Consider the following 19,828-nt stretch of genomic DNA (forward strand, 5'->3'; position numbering starts at 1 on the left):
CTGTGCCATGACAATAGTGCAAACTATTGTATTTTGCATAACTCTAGCTATCACTGAACATCTGTGTATTAAATTTGTAGCTGTGTTTTATTCTCTACTTTATTGTATGAAATTTAGCACTGCTCAGGCTGAAATCCTCACACTGATCCGCCATGTTGACAAGAGCAATTACACCGCAATTTGATCCTCAGACGTTATAGTGTCATTCATGCACAGTATACCATAAATATGACAAAACTTAATTGCAGCATCACCCTCTGTCTGTCTCTTAATCACTAGCTTTCTCAAACACTTTTCTTCTATCTTCTCTCCTTTCTTTCCCTCCTGTCTTCACGCTTCCCCCCCTTCCCTTTACACTTACTCACATACTCAGTCTTTCCAACCTCCCCTTTTTTTTCCTGAATAGCACATTCATTTACTGCACTTACGTCTATCCTTCCTCCTTACCTTCCTTCCTTTTCTCACTTACTTGCTTACATGCTTTGCTCACTCACTCTTCTCCTTTTTCTCACTCCCTGTTTCCCTCCCCCATTTTCTCCATCTGTTCTCCTTTCGCTTGCTTCCCTCATCCATCCTTGTCACTATGTCGCTGGCTTCCGTTTGAACTCCTTTGCTTCAGACACTCTTGCCAGCTCCTGACTCCACTCCTCCTTTTGTCTCTCTGTGAGACTCTTCTCCATTTGCTCCCTCCACTGATACACTCTTTTGCTCACTTTTCTCTGTTTTTTCTCTTTCCCCTTCTCTCTTCCTTGTTCCATGCAGCTTTTCAATCCACCTCTTTCCCTTCCCCTGCCTGACATCTATTATTCTCCCTCTCCCCCATCTCTCTGTACACCCCCCTCCTCTCCCCCTATATATTTCTCAATGTCTCTCTGTCTCACTCCTTTTTTTTGCTCACTCTGAGTGATGGCTCTATTGATTCCCACTGTGATGATATTGCCCAAGGACAACTATAGGGCAGAAAACCTCTTTAACTAACCTCGAGTGTCTGTGTGCGCAGTGTGTGTGTTCGTGTGTGTGCAACCAAAGGCCAGTTTAACTTTAAGGACTCAACACTAATCACATGTGAGAGGAAAGCCTTTGGCCTCCGTGTGTTGTGTGTATTTCTATGGGAGTCTGTGTGTAGGTCCCAGCTGAGTGTCTGCAGGTATCACTGTATTAAAGTGAAACCAGCAGGTACTTTTGTGTGTTTTCATGTATTTGAGAAGAAGTTAAAGAAGCAAAAAGTTTTCTCCTGTAGTTTTTCTAATCTTATGTTGGGGTGTGGCCATGAATCTCCAACTGGCTTCATGGCCAGTCATCAGAAGCTATCAGTCTGTGTTTGTGATAATTCCCCCCTTCTCTCCAAGCTCTTGGAAAGCCTTCTGTACCATTGGCTTGCACAACAGGTGGACAACTGCCGTCATAGATGCAGATGCTTCTCACGTAGCCAGATTGTGAGTGCCAGCTTCCTGCAATCAGAATAACACACCCACCCACACACACACACACACACACACACACACACACACACACACATACAGACACACACAAATCCTGAGGCATGATAAATATCCAGACCCTCAAACACACATGTACCCATATGCACTCTCAGATCAGAAAAAGATACTAGAGGGGGAATAAACAATAAAAAAGCAGAGTCTGCAGACTGACTTTTTTGCTCCCTAGGTATACATTTATTTAAGTTCCCTGACATTTTGAGCTGCACAGCAAATATTCATTCAATTCGCTGAAAATGAACCTGCAGTGGTAGCTATTGTAGAAATTCCGCCTTGCGTGCAGCTATCCCACATTAGTACTGCAGGATCACTACAAGGAAGCAATTTGTTTTGGTTACAGTATTCCCCGTAAGTTCAGCAGTGGTGCGGAAAGCATCTAAAATATGTCTTCCCTCGTTCATCTGTATTCATCCCCATGGGCTGCATTTAATTTAGTTATGTAATGTTGAGCTGTAAAGTAACTGTCCAAAAACCTCGAAACTCATTGAAAACATTCAGCAAATGTGCTGAATAAGCTAGAATGAATTCAGAACATAAAATAAAAAAATACTGCAGCATTCAACGCACAGAAAGAAATAAGGATTCACATAGCATGACCAGTCGTATATGTTCAGCACCCAAATCTCTCGGAAGACTTGTGCGCTTTCACTCACTGTGATCTTGTTCATTTATCAGCTTTTACCACAAGTGAACCACATGTTTATGGAGAAAAAAATCATTTTGTGTTTAATCCACCAGCCATAATTATACCAGGAAATATTGAAGCTGTAGTGAGTACACGTGCTGTTTCTTCAGTGCTACTGTGTGTATTTCATTCGTTTCCAGACCTAGAGGATTAAAATCACAGACTTGACCACTGAGAGGATCACTGTGCAGCTCAACTGATGCAAGACAGCTACTACATCACAATTAATTCAGCCACTTCCCCTATGAAGAACAAAAGTTTTGGACGAAAAATTAATCATTCACTCTTTTTCTACTGAATGCCTTAGGAGTTTTGATGTAAGAGACTATTACTCACCCTCTGTGCCATTTTCCCAGGTGGTCTGGGAACCAGAGGCCACTACTGTCTTTCACATTAACCTCTTGTTTGTATTTAACAGTATCCCTTATTCATGATGAATCATTATTGGGCTTTTGTAACCCCATGAGCGTTACGTGATGACCTTTTCTTATATTCTCTGCCTCAGGTGCTGTCAGTGTTTTACTTGTATAACAAATTGAAAAATTTATGATAAGCGTGTTCAGGCATAGGTATCAAATGTTGTATTATTACATGTAATACAGTAGGATGTTTCAGTATGAATATTTGCTTGTATGCTGTTGCCTAAAGCTAAACGTGCATGACCCAAGCCATGTTTAATTTGTAACACCTCCTGAGATATGGTGTACAATAATTGCTCTGAACCGCAGGCAGTTTGGCTATTTTTCCAGGATAAGATAACATAGTGGAAGGTCTAATGAAGTTCCCATGGAGTGCAGAGAGCGATGGGGTCACGGGCAGAGAGAGAGAGAAAGAGGGAGAGAGAGCAAAAATGAAAGAGAAGGACGGAGGATGCGCGTGATGAAGGGAAAACCCTCAATCATTACCTTATTCACACTGGCACATGTCCACACACAAAGCGAGAGCACAAATCCCTCACGCAGGCAATGCAATACAAACACATAGTCTTTGTCCCACACATACAATAGCATCCACGCATGCATGCATGGTTGTGCGCTCATATACACTCTCACTGTACTAAACCAATAATACAAAGTGAGAGCATGCATAAATTCTTGTCAGTGGTAGCAGCTTGTCCCGTGAAGGTCAGAGCACTGTTTCTCAGTATGCCTGCAGTTTGACAGATCCCTGTTTCCTCCATCTACATCTGTGCACAACCTGCTTCTCTCTCTTCTTCTTCTTGCTAATTCTACTTCCTTCATCTTCTTGCTCTCCATTCATTTTCATTTGCTGCCTTCCTTTTCCTTTCATTCATTAATCTTCCTTCACTTAAAGTTTTCCGCCTCAGTTCCTAATCTATGCTATTTCTCCTACTTTTTTAGTGTCTTTCAACTGAAACCTTCCCTTTTTCCTTTTTTCTTCTGGCTCTGTGATTTTCTCTTCTGTCTCTTCTTTCTTTATGGGTTGTCTTTGATCCATACCCAACTTCTACTCACTGTCTTGTCTCCTTCATTGTTGACAGGGTCTGTGATTCTCTGTCTTTCTCTTCTTCTGTTACTTTCTCACTCTCTGTCACACTCCTTTTCTTTTTGGCCGACAGGCAGCAGGCATGTCAGGAAAGCCAGGGCTTATCTCTAATGATGAAACAGATGAAACATAGAAGTACACAAACATGTTTGAGCTGCACATTCAAATGGTCTTCTTATACTAATCCTATCATCACTACTGTCCCCCCTCTCTATCCACCTCTCTTTCTTTACACTATATCCCTGTATTTGCAAGTGTACGCATATGTGTGTGTGATCTGAGGATGCTCCGTGTGTGTCTATCAGACGCTGAGCTAATTGAGGTCATTGGTGGCGCACATGCTGAAGCAGGGAGATGGCGAAAAAAAAAAAAAAGCCCAAAGCCTTGAACCTTCTTGCTGCTCAGCACACTGCCAAACTACCCCTACCCCATCATACACTAATAACACACACACACAGAAAGGCACACACATTTAATTTGTGACCAAAAAGAAGCTCTTAATCCTCGGATTTCAGTGAGGCTGTGCATGTGTTTACCAAGCAATGTGTGTGTGTGTGTGTGGCTGTCTTTGTAAATGAATATGAGTGCTGGTACCATATTCCTGTGAGGTAGGGTCTAGAAATGAAAATAAATCAGAGAATGCTTACATCCCCTTTTAACCTGGGGGTATTTCTGTCCTTCTGCTGGTGTCAATAACCACACACACACACACACACACACACATATAGACACATACACAGATCCAGCAAGACTTCTCCACCACCCACCCCCCACCCAGAGTGCTTGAGGGGCAGCTGATGGTGACTGATAACTCACTGAGGTGGAAGAATGAACCAAACTGCCAGTGTTCATTTGAAAAACCACTGCTTCTGTTCAACCCAAAGAAGTCACAGAGACATTCCCTGGACATTCCTAAATGAAGCTCCCTGTTGGAAAACGCACATCAAGAGCATTGTATGAGTAGAAGCCAGAAAAACAAAACAGATCCCTTTGCTTGAACGAGGGAAAATATTTCATGTCAAACGTTAAAGCAGTAGAATGAGAAGGAAACACAACATACGGTGCTGGTCCCACGTCACCCCATTAACTTGTTTACCTTCTTGTTTACCTAAGCCTGCCTTCCAAATACTTCACTTGGCTTAGACAGACATCTTGAGATTGATTTTGAAGGAAATGTTTTTTTTTTCCCTCCCCACTTGTTGAACTATTAGAAACAGAAATTTGAAAATGAATATTAGATGAATATTAAAGAAATAGTGTCCCGTCTTTGTCATCCTTTTTTAAATTTGATCTCCTTTCTTTCATGGTACTTTCATTTTTATATTTTTATTATTTAATTGCTCAAATATATCTAATCTTTTAATATTTGTAGTGATGTCTATATCATTTATTGCCTATTTTCTTTGCCTATTTGCTTTGGCAATACTTAATTATTCAGAAAGCATTTTTATCATCTGTAAATATTCTTCTTGATTATAACTTCAATGGTCCTCAACATAGAAACATGGGAGTCTCGTATGAAGTACAAGTATTGTATGTTTATGTTATTGCCATTAGTTTTAAGAATTTCAGCTTAGTTTATAAGAAATCATGTTTTTGAATGGCTTTAAATCATGGATAAATTCATGCTCTAAATACTATGATTTTCATGAGCCAACATGGACTGAGAATCTTAGTAAACTGATTTAAACTGCTGAATGTATTATCAGATTTCTTCAAAGCACAGTCTTTAGCTTCAGCTTGCTGTGAATGCAACAGAATTTTAAGCTCTGATGTTTCTTGAAATGCTCCTAGGAGTCTTAGTTGACCTCTCTCCTTATGTATTTATGTGTAGACGTGTACTTTTTAAATCAAAGAACCGAATCACCATCATAGACCATCTGACAGAGACAGTGGTTATGATCTTACCCAAAAGTAATCTACTGGCTCACAGTTCAAATAAAGAAGGAGGGGGAACACATAAATCATTGGAGGTCAAAAAATGAAATAATCTATTAAGTGAAATTATTTATGAAACAAGTCAATGAGGTGTGAAAAATCAGTCATGTAGGTGAATGCACGGGTGAGTGGAGAATAGTATGAAAATATTGCGTGATGAAAGAAATGACAAAACAACAAAAAACAAACACAGGAGACCATGTGGGAGCTGAGAGAGAGAGAGAAGCAGACTGAGCTGGCCAGCTTTAAAGTCCAACTCAAATCACATTTAATCATCCCTCTTTGCAGTCAAAAATAATGTCAACATATTTTATGAAATGTAGTGTTAGTAGTTTTGCATCATTTGATTTAAGAATGGGGAAATATCATAATGCTCTAATGTGTTGGAGGTGACATTTTCAGGTATGTTTACATGCTGTTTAATGTGCTGCAGCTGAGCAGCTAATTAGCTCCCTAGCCTGCTAACTGATGTTAGCGATGCACTTTTCCCTGGTGAATGTTCGTCTGGTGGCTCGTTCAATAAGCTAAGGTGCAGGACCAGACCTGTGTTCATGTTTTTAAGTGAGATAAAATCTAACAGCTCTGCCTATGACAGAATTATCACTTTATGCAGGAATTTAATTGCTGTATCATATTAAGGACTCTAGCTGTAAGCGGACGACGGAGTGATATTTCATCAAAATAATGTAAAACTTGGGGGCACCATTATGAAATCAAAGATTTAAAAAAAGGAGAACACATGACAAGTGATTTACAGAGCATATATATTCGCTGAAGTAGATTAAAAAAAAGGCAATTTTGGACTTTAAAGGCTTTCCAAACAAGCAGGTGGGATGAACCTCCTCTCACCGATGACCTCCACTCTATTGGCTACGTCCCAAGGGGAGGAGAGAACAAACCAAGCAAACCAAACCAAGCAGCGTAGAGAGGCAGGGAGGGTCATCAGAACCACATGTTATCAAGTGACTGAAATGTCACACTTAGGTCATGTGACAACACTTGAACCATCTCCATAACAACTGTGCTAAACCTCATCATCTGAGGCTGCAAGATGTGGCTAAAAGCGCCTGAAAATTTCCAGTGAGTGGATGATCTGTTTTGTCCAAAAAATAAATAAATAAAAACCACATATTTTCCAACACAGTTTCTATCTTTTTACTGATGACTCATAAGGGAGAGTTTCATGTGCATCCAAGCCTTAAAAGTGACCCAATACTGCCAGTTACCTAATAACCATGTGTGCCAGAATTCACTCCTCCCACTTTGCAACTCTGTTATAGTCATGCCAGTGAACAAAATCTGAAATTTTTTGAAAAAAGATAATTGTGCACTCGTGATGCATCATCTTCAGGTGCTGCCACATCATTTCTTATGTATAAGACAATTTGGATTATTGATTATCAGTCACTCTGCAGAGCAGAAAATGCATGGGAGGCACAGGGTCACAGGGTATGAACTCGCCAAGGGCTTGGAGGAGAAATGATATTGTAAACTGCTATCGCCGCTGGTGCGCAGCGCCACCCCACAAAATAATAACCATTCATCATACTAGCAGAGCATTAATTATAACCATTTATAATTAAGCTCTAAACTGACAAGTAATGAATATTGATCTCGCAGGAGGAAAAATAGTCAACACTTTCCATTCATGACCGACACAAATACATCAGGCTTATTTCTGAGATCAATACCCTGACTCATTTTAATTGTGATCTAAAGCATTGTGCTATCTATACACACAAGTCAAGGTCAACATTCTGAAAACAGGTGGAAGATTGTGTTGTCAGTGGCCTAATATGCGTCATATCATTACCATCGCTATGACATGCTACAGTGTGCATCAATAAAGCCATAATCAATTTCCAGGCATCAGGCCAGTTGGAAGATGTTTATGATGTATTTTTTAACTATCACACTGAGAGACAGAATAATGGCCTGCTCTGGGTGTGTTTGTTTCACATAGTAAACAGAGACGTTTATTGATCTGCTGGTGTGAACTCACTCAGTCACACAGACAGGAAAAAATACTGATCCCAATAGATAAAAGTTGCATCTAATGAAAAACATGATTCCATCCCGGTAAATCTAATTTAGGAATCCTGCTTGACATTTAAAAAAAAGAAAAAAGTTTGTTACCTAAATAGGCTTTAGATTAATGTGTAGAGTTGCATGCTAAAACTGAGTAGGAGATTGAGTTATATGCATCCTAAAGTCCTTCGTATTTCATTCATGACTCTTCCTCCTTGCCGGACCGATTCACAGCTGGAATTAAAGAGAATCAATAATCCTGCCATGAAAAATCTGACATCAAAGACAGAAATTTCTCTAACTGTAAAGAATATAAAGTAGATATCTGGCTGACATGTACTTTTAACTATTTTGCAGCAATCCAATTAATTTCTGCAGCTCAGAAATAGTTACAGCCAGTTTGAGAGATGAGTTTATTAACCACAGGCATAAATTTCCAATATTAAACTTTCATATCTGATGATCCTCATTGCTCCATAAAGTTGTGTGTTGCTTAATGCTGCTGTGTTTTGTTCACTGAGGGGCTAGATGTAATTTATGTCCAGTGTTACCATATGCAGGGAAAGAAAGATTTAGCTTCGGTTCAGCAAACAGGAAAGATAGTTCAGACCTCGTTACACCTCAGATAATAATCCTCCCAGAATAATGACACTTTGAGCCTTAGGTGGATTTGCACTGTAAATAAGGAACAAGATTTACAAGTGTCCTGTAAACTACTTTTACACAAGGATCTGATTGTCCCGAAATACCATAAAAGGGGAACTCCAAATCATCTAAAAGCCATATAATTTCCTTACAGCCATTGCTGCTCTTCTCTGCTGCTCTCCATTAGATTATGAAGACCTCTTCTCTGCCCTCTCTTCTCCTCTAAATATGTTCATGTAATACAGCTCATGGTAGAAATAATTGAGTAGAGCAAAATGTTATGCAAAATCACTTTCATTTCAAGTCATTTAGCCTCTTATTGGGCCTTGAAATTCTTTTAAAAAATATGCACTGGTATCACTGATCCACATTATGTGCACTACTAATGTGTTTTAAAATACTCATATGTATAAAGTTGTTGAAACTCATTGTGAAGTTACATTGTTAAATTGCCTTTTTTTGTTGTTGTTGTTTTACAAAAATTAGGAATGCAGATCACACTGTACTGTAAGCAGGACAGAGTAGAGTACAGTTTTGTGTCTTTACCTCTTTAAAGAAACATCTACAGTACTTATGGCACCCATCGCAGGCTGGCTATGCAGATTGGTAAACATCTTAGCCCTTTTTCATTTCTTTCCATTTCAAGTTCCTTTTATTAAATACCAGAGAGGGACTGAGGCTTCAAAATATCAATTCATAAGACGAAAAATATGCTTTCACTAAATGATTATATTCACAACTGCATATTTCATAAGAAAGTAGATGTTCCATAAACAAAGGGGATAATGAGAACTTGGACCCTCTGAGAGAGCCATTTGATTGGCTATGAGTTTTAATTCTCCATCACCGAAAATGGCACTAATAGCTAGTTGTTTGTCTGACTGGGAACAAACAAGTCTGTCCTTACATCATTTTATTGGTTGGCCGATTGTTTCTCTGCCCTTTTCTAACTAACTTTCAGGGTTAACTTTCTTCAGAACTTTCCAAACAAAACAAAATTAAATTTAGTGTCTCCTCTCAGACAAAAAAAAAAAGGTTTGAGACCAAATAGAAGTGCTGACTTTGGCCCTGATCATCACAATGTGCACAAGCTGGCCAGTACAACTTGTTATCATTTTTCTTACTGTTTTTATCATCTTGTTTGGAGGGAGATGAAAAATAGAGACGGAGAGCGGACTGAAGTAAAAACAGAAACAGGAAAAACATATACATATATACAATTAAAGTTAAGAAGTGTCATCGAGCACAGCACAAAATACAACTAATATAATATTGAGGAATGCACACACCAGTGCATTTTAGCATAGCAAAGCAGGCGTAATATTATTTACCTGTATGACCAGTGCAGGTGCAGGTACTGAATATAGGATTGGCCCCTGAAAATGGTCAGGAATGGATTTCTTTTACAGCAACGAAAAGCTGAGATAAAGCAGATCCCCAACCTCTCTGAATACCTCTGCATATATACAGTCCACATCAGCACTGCTGAGATATGTCCATATATGCGGGCACATAATGAATATCAACACATATACATGCACATGCATGCGACCAAACATGCACATATCATATTGAAATGCAAGGATGTACACGTCCATACCGTATATGGACACACACACACACACACACACACACACACACACACACCCACAGGCCTATACAGGGTAAGCAGCTGATGACCCTCGGCTAGCTCCTCTTATCAGTCTAAGCCGGTCCTGGCTTAAGGATAAGCAAACGGAAACCACTGAAACTGACACTTTGGATAGATTTAGGAAAAAATTGTAATGTAGAATTTCAACAAGCCATAAATGATGAACTCTGCTATTTCACAACGTATTGTAGAGTTACCTCTTAAACACACAGTGTTAGAAATTTGTGGTTCCAGGTCTGTGGATTGGCTGTGTATGCATGGTTCATAATATACAGATATATTGTGAATTGCACCCATAGGGCTATGGAGAGTGTTTTCTCTCACAATGACACTTTTTATTACAACATGCTGAAAGGGAAGTAGTGAAGAGCCTCTTTCGCCCCTGAGGTTTTAAATCTTACATGCGTGTATTAAATTTGCCAAAGACAGATCAGTCAGTGGATTGAATCAGAGGAGTAAAAACTGTCCTCGAATTTCTTAGCCACTTAAATCCCGCATGAGCAGAACTCGCCAAAGCATCGCAGTCATTTCAGCAGCCAGTGGTGAACTCACAAATCCCCTTTCTTCTGCCTCTCACAGCTTAGGGCTGCAGAGTGAGCGGAGTGGCGGGCTACGGCACGAGTCTTTGAGGTATTCAAACGCACACATACATGACTGGACAGATGAAACAGCCACTCCACTCGCAGGTAGGGCTGTGTATATTCATATGCGTGTTTGTGTGTGTGTGTCCATGCAAGCATATGTGCGTGCATGTGCATATGCGTGTACATCTGATGTACATATGTGCATGGCCTACGTTTGCATGTGCGTATTTATATGTGTAGCCATTGGAGTGTGCTTTTGTGTGAGACTCCAGCGCCATTTCCTGGTGCCTGGCTCTGTGCTGATAAGGACGCGATCCTCTCAAGACTTAAATACACTGCAAATTGAAGAGACAATTAGTGCTCTGTTGTTTTACAATCAATAAAGTTGCTGCAGCATGGCTAAAACAGAGAACACTATTGAATTAGTATGATGATAGGTTACTTGTTGTCACTGTGGTCTATACAAGTGGTTTTGTAACAGGTGTGCCAAGTAACAATTGAGCTGTTTTTAACCGAATAGTGTATTTCACTGCCATTCATTAATTTATGTGGTTCAAGCTGACAGCTTGAGGCTTGATTTATCCACTGCTTGCTTGAATATCCAACATTAATCTTCCGTGTTGGACAGTCCCCCTGGTCTCATTAATTGTCAACACTGGCCACCTCTCCACACACTTTTATAACAGAGGAGCACCAAGTATCACCCAAGTTGCTTTCCGTGGTTCTGAAAAACAACAGGGCCCATTTGTCATCGTAGTTGCACCGTATCAGATACCGATCCATCTCCTCTCCCTAAAATACCAGATTGCTCTCTCAATTTATTCAGCTCCAGTGAGAACCCCCCCCCCCCCCCCCCTTCCTTCCTTTCCTTCACATTCCTACTTTGCTCCCCTCTACCTTTCCTCCATTCATCTCTCCACTATCCCTCGGGCCAAGAGCAAACTGTGAATTACAGAAGTCCTTGAGAAACCCTTATTCAGACGATTCCATGTCAGCTCTGCAGCCCTTCCGTGTCTGCTCGTGATCTCTGCCCATCCATCTATTACTCCCCTTAAGACAACTCCCCCTCTGCTCTTTTTCTTCTTCTCCACCAGCTCCTCTGATGTTAAATCACTTCCAACAGTTATCTTAGCCTGTAGGAGGGAAGGAGTAGAAAAAGCGATACAATAATTTCAACAAAAACAGAAAAAATATGTCAGGTGCACACCAGGGACAGCTATGCAAATTTCAAAATCTCCAAGTTTTTTACATTTTTGCTATTGATTTTGCACTATTTCAGTTTTTATATGACAGTAACCTGTTTTTTGAGACAAATGCACCATTAAGCTAGCCACCCTTACTTTTTGGTCACATAAAATAGATTGAAAAGAATAAACAGAAAGATTATATTTGCATTCACATAAAATTTGAGTAACCAATACAACTTTACAAATTTGAACTCGAAGACAAAATAGTATTGAATAAGATGAGTAAGAATAAGATGAGTTTTCTCACAGGTGTAAAAGTGCATGGATACTCTGCATTAGTAAGTTACATGCATTGACTGTAAAAATAATGGACGTAGCCACCATGACATCACCCATTGATTTGTGGACTCGCATTTTGAAGCCTTGAGTTTGACATTTTGACCGTCTTTTGGAGCCAGAATTGATGAGAAGTGACCGTATTTGGACGAGAGGGTGGGTAGAGCTGACCCTAACACTCGCTGGTGGCTTGGTTAGCACGGTGCATTTACAGTCTATGGTTAACTGTGATAATGCTAATAGTAATGCTAATTTTCGCTAGAGAAAAACAGGCTTAAGACCATTAAAACAAAATGTACCTACTGGAAAAACTGAACATCCAACTCCTTAGAGGGTCTTTTAGTACAACCAAACACCAAACAAGACTTTTTTAGCTACTGCTACGGCTACGCCTATACTCTGTGAGTCTGGGGTTATGCCATGTTTACATTACCTAACCAACATTATCGTGGTGGTAGCGACTTGTCAATCACAACGTTGCCATGACCTAAAGCATACCCTGCTTTATCGTCAAATTTAAATTAAATGGGACCATAATTTACAAAATGAACAGCATGCTGTATTGAAGAAGACTTGAAACTAGCAATTGAGACCATAAACTCATTAGGAAAGTGTTTACTGAGGTAATAAATCAAGTGAGAAGTAGGGTCATTTTCTCATAGACTTCCATACAATCAGACTTCTTTTTTGAGCCGGTGGAGTCGCCTCCTGATGGCCATTAGAGAGAACGCAGGATTAAGGCACTTTCGCATTGGCTTCAGGGAACTACCCGCCTAAGAGCAAGCAATTGAGGCTCCAAAATTGCAGATCCATAATATTTGACAAGGCATCTTTAGACAGCAGTGGTGATGAGTTTAAATTCCCTGCCACTAGTGTTCAGTGAGCTAATTTATTAAGTGTAATTTTAATGGTACATTTTCCAGCACAAGATTATTATTAAATACAAACTCTGATGCCTCATCCAAGAACACATTCAGCATCTACATGTAATAACTTTTGAGCCAACAGTGAAGTGGTTGTGCTTGGTCTGCATAAGCCATTACATCAACAAAATGAGAAAAGAGGAAGGAAGGTGGCAGCTGAGTAAAGTACAGAGTAAAAGAGAAAATGATGAATCAGAAGTAATACTTATTTCATTACTGCCTTGACCCACCGGGTTTTCACTCATTCCTTTCCTCTCCAGCGGTTTGACAGACATGCCTCTGCAATTGTATAAAGGTGTAGTGAAATGTGTCATCTGTCTTTCCTTGTGGACCGGTGTCAAACCCACTCTCATATGAGATGCTGTTTGTGTGACAAACGGCCCTCGGGCGTGGCAGAGTGGATGAGGGGCAGAGGGAAGGATGCGGGCCATTTTAATATAAGGATGATGGAGACACTGTTCTGGTTTTCCACTGAAGGGCCCAGAGCCAGATTGCTTCTTTAGAGAAATGAATTGAGCTCAGTGCCCCTCTACAGGAGACAGGAAGTTTACAGAACTAAACATAATGAGAACAAAACAGACACAGGTGCTACTGTTCATACAGAAATGATTAATGAGATGCAAGATCAGGATTTCCTTTAGAAAAATTACCCAGGCCTGGTCTGAAATTACAGTATGGCAACTCCTTGCTATATTGTTTGGTATTTGCCTGGGGCCTGGTCTATTTCACATAAAACCTGACTGGCAACTCTGTGTGTGTGTGTGTGTGTGTGTGTGTGTGTGTGTGTGTTTCTAATCTCTATTTATCCAGGGAAGGTTTGCTCAGCACTCAGGGTCTTTTTGAAGTAACACTCTGCTCCACATTTATATAGCTAGTTTAAAACATTCATATAGAGATGTTTTCAAGAACAATTAGAGTCGTAAACTGTCATCTGATGCACAGTTTCAATGAAGCAAATTGGGAGTAAGTACCTGATAAATGCCTCAGGACATTTTAATACTAGTTGCTTTGGGACGAGAGCACTTACCTTTTAATTTTTGCTGCCTGGGTACAGCTTGTCTTGCTGTCTCAAGTGATGATTTCCTGAATTCAAATAAATTCAAAATGTGACATTATGCAATCACTGCAGTCACTTCAGGACAGGCCTGAAGGGAACGTTTTATTGGCTGGAACTGAGTGACAAAGCCAGTTTGATCTTAAAGCGTGTGGTGGAAAAAGTCATTAGGATTAAAGGCCCAATCAGATGCTAATCATCTGATCGTGGGGAGACAAAATGGAGTCTTGTTTGCCTGTTACAGTCGAAGCTACACAAATAAAACAGGAAGGAGGAGGAAAAAATGTCCACACATCCACACATACTGTATTATATGCACACACACACACACACACACAGAAAGGCACGCACACACAAACAGCATGAGAGGGCAGGTGTACTAGATGCCCCGCCATGGCTGACTGACTAGCTGACTGGCAAGGTCACACAGATTTTGGATGAATATACTGGGCATCACTGAACCCAGCACAGACAGGGGAATGCACGTGCACACTTGCAAAACACATACACACATTCCTGTGGGGATCTCAGTCTCACTATCGCTTGTGCACACTCATAGACACACACTGTCATTTCTAGGCACAAATAAGCAAACACACACACAGAAACACACACACACACACACACACAAATGCACAAGGGCAAAGAAGCCTCCATGATTAAATTGGTTTATTTAAGAGGGGGAAAGCAGGGTTGGCAGTCAGGGAGCAAAGGCAGATAGGGCGTAAATACATTTAAATGCATTTCTATGGTTAAGCATACATATGGAATGGGGGTAGAACAAGTTAGATAAAAACCAATAAATGCTAGTTTTGAAGAATAGAAGCAGGATAACAGAGGCAGAGGAACTTATAGCAAGGCACCATGAGAAAACATTGATAAGAAGGTGGGTAATGAAATACATAGTTGCAAGTAACCTAACATAAATAGCTGCATGCACACACAAAGAAATGCATATGTTTCATATACTGTATACATGTACAGTATGAGTGCATGCTACCACACTCAAACGCATAACACACAAATAGACACACACATGCATGCACACAAACATGCATACACAGTGACAGGGAGAGACAAGCTGGTGGTTAAGACTGGAGCTGTTCCCAACTGCCTATTTGACAGGCAGCTAAACCGCATTAGCAGAAACAATGGAGCACTCAATCTCTTCCACGTTCCCTGGAGAGTCCCAGAGAGGGGTACAGGGTGAGAGGAAGGAGATTTAGCCTAATATACAGTATGTGGGGATGCTAGGGCTTTGGCATGACCCTGTTTCTACACGCCTGTCTGTCAGCTGGTAATTGAGGAATAGCAAGGTGCCTGAGTCAGTGGATAAGTAATGATCTTCTTGGGTCATTGACCCCCGTCCATTATAGTTAATCTAATCTGAAAAATAAATAATGAAATTCACCTATGAGGCAATCTTGGAGCGGACCAGCTCTCATGCCAACGTGTCAGCACTCATACTAAGAAGTGTCGATTGCCTCCTTAAAACGTGGCAAAAGCCAGTTGATTCCCAAGGACCCGGCACAGCTGTTTTAAGTGCCTGACTGACCAAGGAATCATATTAAATAACTGTCTCCCTGCAAGCCTTCCTGCCAACTTGTGTGTGTGTCAGTCTTCTTGTCTGTCTTTTAATCAGTATTAAAGTAATTGATTTTTTTGGGCTACTATGGGGCTGCAGAATAAACTGTAAACACAACACTGACATTATCATTTTACAACGTTTATGAGGTTTACTTGTTGGCAAACAGCTGCCTATTTACACACCCAGCAAACACACAGCAATGTTAGCAAGCATTTGCAGTCAAGTATCTGGCAACCTGACTAATGTCCGATATTTACCCTCCTTTTATGGTCTTCACCAATTACAACACTGAGGGAAATACCTGGCTTTTTAGATGCCAAATGTTCCACTATGTTCACCAGTCAGTTGCTGTACTGCGTCTGTCATAGTGTACAGTGTTTATCAGAGCTTATTTGCTGGAAACAGCTGCCTGCTGCGACTGAAAATGAGAGCAGTGAGAGTCAACCAGACAGTAAAGTTGTGGGCCATAAAATGAAAACAATCAACTGAAAGAAACTCCCGTGGAGTTATAGGTGCAGTGTGTAGAATTTAGTGGCATCCAGCTGAATGGACTTGGCAGAGATGGAATATAAAATTCAAAGGTAGGTTTTAATTAGTGTTTAATCCCATTAAAATAAGAATCGTTGTGTTTTTGTTACCTTAAAATGAGCCCATCATATCTACATAGTACTGTAGATATAATGGGCTACTGTAAAATACAGTATTTTCATTTTCGCCAACCATCAACATCATATAATCAGCGTTCATCCTTGTTTGTGGAATCAAACTAAAAGGTCAGTAACATCTTACTCAGAAATAGAATTACATTTGTGCATCTGGTTACCTAATTAGAGACTATGTTTAATATTTGCTAATCCTAGTAAGCATCTGGCAGGCACAAGAGAGCATTTTCAGGTAGTGTTCTTATGGGTATTTAAATGTTTCCACTGCTGCTTGCAAGTCTAGTTCAAAGATAATATTTGGATGACTGTTTTCTCTTGAACTACATATCAGTGAATGCTAACATTAGACCAGCCTGATCTAAATCTACACCTTGTTCATCCCACTTGCATTCTATAATTAATAATAGCCTACTATCTAAAGCACATTTAATTTGATTCATATATGTAGCCAAGTTGGTTAAGATATGTTTGCTGCAGAGCCCCAAAAGATAGAGTGATTATATTGGTTATCTTAGCTCAACCCAAGCAACCCTTTGCTTGCTGCAAAGATACTCAGTTTGTTTCCAAGCTGTTCTAAAATGTAGGAGATGCTGTAATAGGTGATTTCCAGGTAATATTGTTTACTCATACAAGTGTTACATGTTGTTTTCAGGGATTTCAGTGTGATGAACCATGAAAGGGGAACAGAGGAAAGTAATGCCTAAGAAGACAGGCAAGCTCACAGTGAATCCTTGTCACCACTCTTCTGAAGAACTTGATGTCAGTCCAAAATGGTAAGTTAGGTATCCTTCTTGTGTATAATGTTTATCTCTTCTCTTTCGCTCACTCTGTGCTCAGTTTTCATTCTTGTTTCATTCTGACTCAGTGAGCTGTGAGCCTGGAAGCCTGGATGCCAACCTTCTGCCAATTAAAACAGAGGACATGTGAAGGCATCACAACTTGTGTTATCCAATCTGTTGGATAATCTGTTGGATGCAAACTGTTTATTTGTGCTTTTATATTTTTATATTTTTAAAAGTAGTTTGCAAAGCAGTTGTTGTTTAGACTCATGACTGAGTTTTGGTGTCAGCTCAGGATATATAATAATTAACAGGTTTAAATAAACCTCTTGTGAAAAGATATGAACCTTGAGAATGACTTTTTCCAACATAAGCTTCTGAATAAATGTTAAATTCCATAAAGCTGTCACTTGTATCCTCTTTTGTGTTTGATATTAAGGGTTATGCATTTTTAAATGTAAAACTGAGATGACCTCATTACTGGACCATTAAGAATGAAGAGGCATTGTTATTTATATATTTATATATTTTATATATTTATATTTTTATAGTTGTTTTATTATATGAATAAGAAGAAAACTTTTCAGTTGTTTACTGTAACATTTGCAATAAGAGACTGTTAATGTATTGATTACAATTGAGAGTAGGAAAAAGTGTCACAAACTCTGGCTCCAGGAACTACAGCCAATCAATTCTCTTCAAATAAAGTGACAAAAACAGGTATTTGAAGAGAATTGATTTGATTGACTGTAGTTCCTGTCATTATGTGTTAAGAGTTTTGATTCACTGAAGGCTTTTTGATTGTTTTTTTCTCACCTTGATGGTGGAACATGATTATCTAATCACTATCAGATGTGTTACTAGGGTGTGGCCTATATAACATACCAGTGCCTGTGTCCTACTATGATTGTTGGTCTTGAAGAAGGCCTAAGGGCTGAAACGCCATCTGAATAAAAGAGAAATGCATATTGAGCCAGAGTGTGCAACACTTTTTTTATACTCTCAGGTCTACCTCCAGTGATCAGCACCTCTCTACAACCCTTAGTGTGTGTTACTTTTCCATTATATATAGATTACAATAGCAACACTGTAAAAATATAGTATATTACTGCAGGTCTAGCTACAGTATCAAACTGTAAACCTCACATTCTACAGCAGAATACTGTAATAATTTTTAAAGTAATTAACTGTTAAAGTAAATTACGGTAGTGACACTGTAAAAAAAACGGTAAAATACTGGTGAATACAGCTGCCAGCAGTTTACTGTAATTTTACAGGGAAATTTGTTACAGTGTTGGTCCACATATGGCCCAACTTCAACTCAGTCCAGGACTGCAGAGCCTCTCATCAAAATGATATACGAGTCATGACGTCTCCCTCTCTCTATATCTCTCCATATCTCTCTCTCTCTCTCTCTCTCTCTCTCTATCTGTTTCATTGCCCAACACATTCCCATCTCCTATATTAGATAATGCACAGCCCACCATGTAAAGAGCAATAGATTATTCTATTCCTGGTGACAACAGAGGAGAAAGGGGGAGGGGAGGAGGATTATAAAGAGTAGAATGATGAGGAAGCTAATTTAAGCAGTTTGAAAATGCCGGAGAGAGAGAGAGGAAGGTGGAAAGGAGGGAGTTAAGGCTTAATGGAAATAAGTGTATGTGTTAAGGTGCCAACTGTCGGGGAGTTTTGAAATATGTTTATAGATGAGAGTTTCAGAACATGTATTTTGGGAAACAAAATGCCCCTTTGCTAATCCACTCTACTCACCCCTACTACCTATGTAAATCTCTTCCCAACATTAATGAACTATTATGACAAATATCAAGAGTATATTTATTGTGTTGACAGAGGCGGTGCTCCTTAGTCCCAGAGGGCCAGAGTGGGTTATACATCACCTTCTTTTTCACTCTTCTCCTCCTGCCACTGTTTCTACTTGTAACTCTCTTTGTGTCCTGCTTAGCCAAACGGGGAATGACACAAGTATCTCTCATCTTCTCCCACAGAGTGAAGGGTCTGTGCAGCACTGTTACATTCTGTGCAGCATATAGTTAGCAGAGCCTGTGGTGATGTATTAAGTGTAATGGCTAACAGCGTTTGTTGAGATTAATTGATACTAATGGCTAACACAGTTAGTGGTGAGTGATGGCTGCTACACTGCAGACAAACTGGAGGATTAGACACAAATCAAGTTGCAACTCGGCTCCCGCTGCAGCAACACGCTCTGTCTGTTCTGTCATCTACAGTGCAGTCTGGAGCAAATAAGATCTGCGTGGGACCATAAGGCAGCACTTTGGCCACTCGTTAGATGTGGGCTTCACTGGAGGGGTTTGTTCTAAACTGTGACAATCAGTTTGACAACCTAGTTGCAAACAATGAATCACTGACATTCAAGAAAAGATAACTGTTGGGCATTACCTTTGTTGTTTGTCTTAAAGTAAGCAGCAGTTTGAAAAAAAAAAAAAACAAACAGAAAATTTCAGAAGTTTCCCCTTATAAGATTTGAAAAAGAAATCAGCCTCTTTGTCGAAATTAAGATGTGCAAACGTTCACATCCAGAACTGTCCAGAAAACCAAACAGGTGGAAGGCAGCTCCGACATCACTATTATGACAAGAAGTGATGTGAGTGATGGATATGCATATTGCAAGAGAGAAGGAGATGTAAGTGTAATCCATCTTAATCATGTCTATGCAAAATCCAAACAAGAGATCCATGATAACACCAAGCATAGAGCTATAGCTATAAAATATTTTTCACCACT

The sequence above is a fragment of the Thunnus thynnus genome, chromosome 16 (assembly GCF_963924715.1).
Source record: "Thunnus thynnus chromosome 16, fThuThy2.1, whole genome shotgun sequence".
Classification (NCBI taxonomy): Eukaryota; Metazoa; Chordata; class Actinopteri; order Scombriformes; family Scombridae; genus Thunnus; species Thunnus thynnus.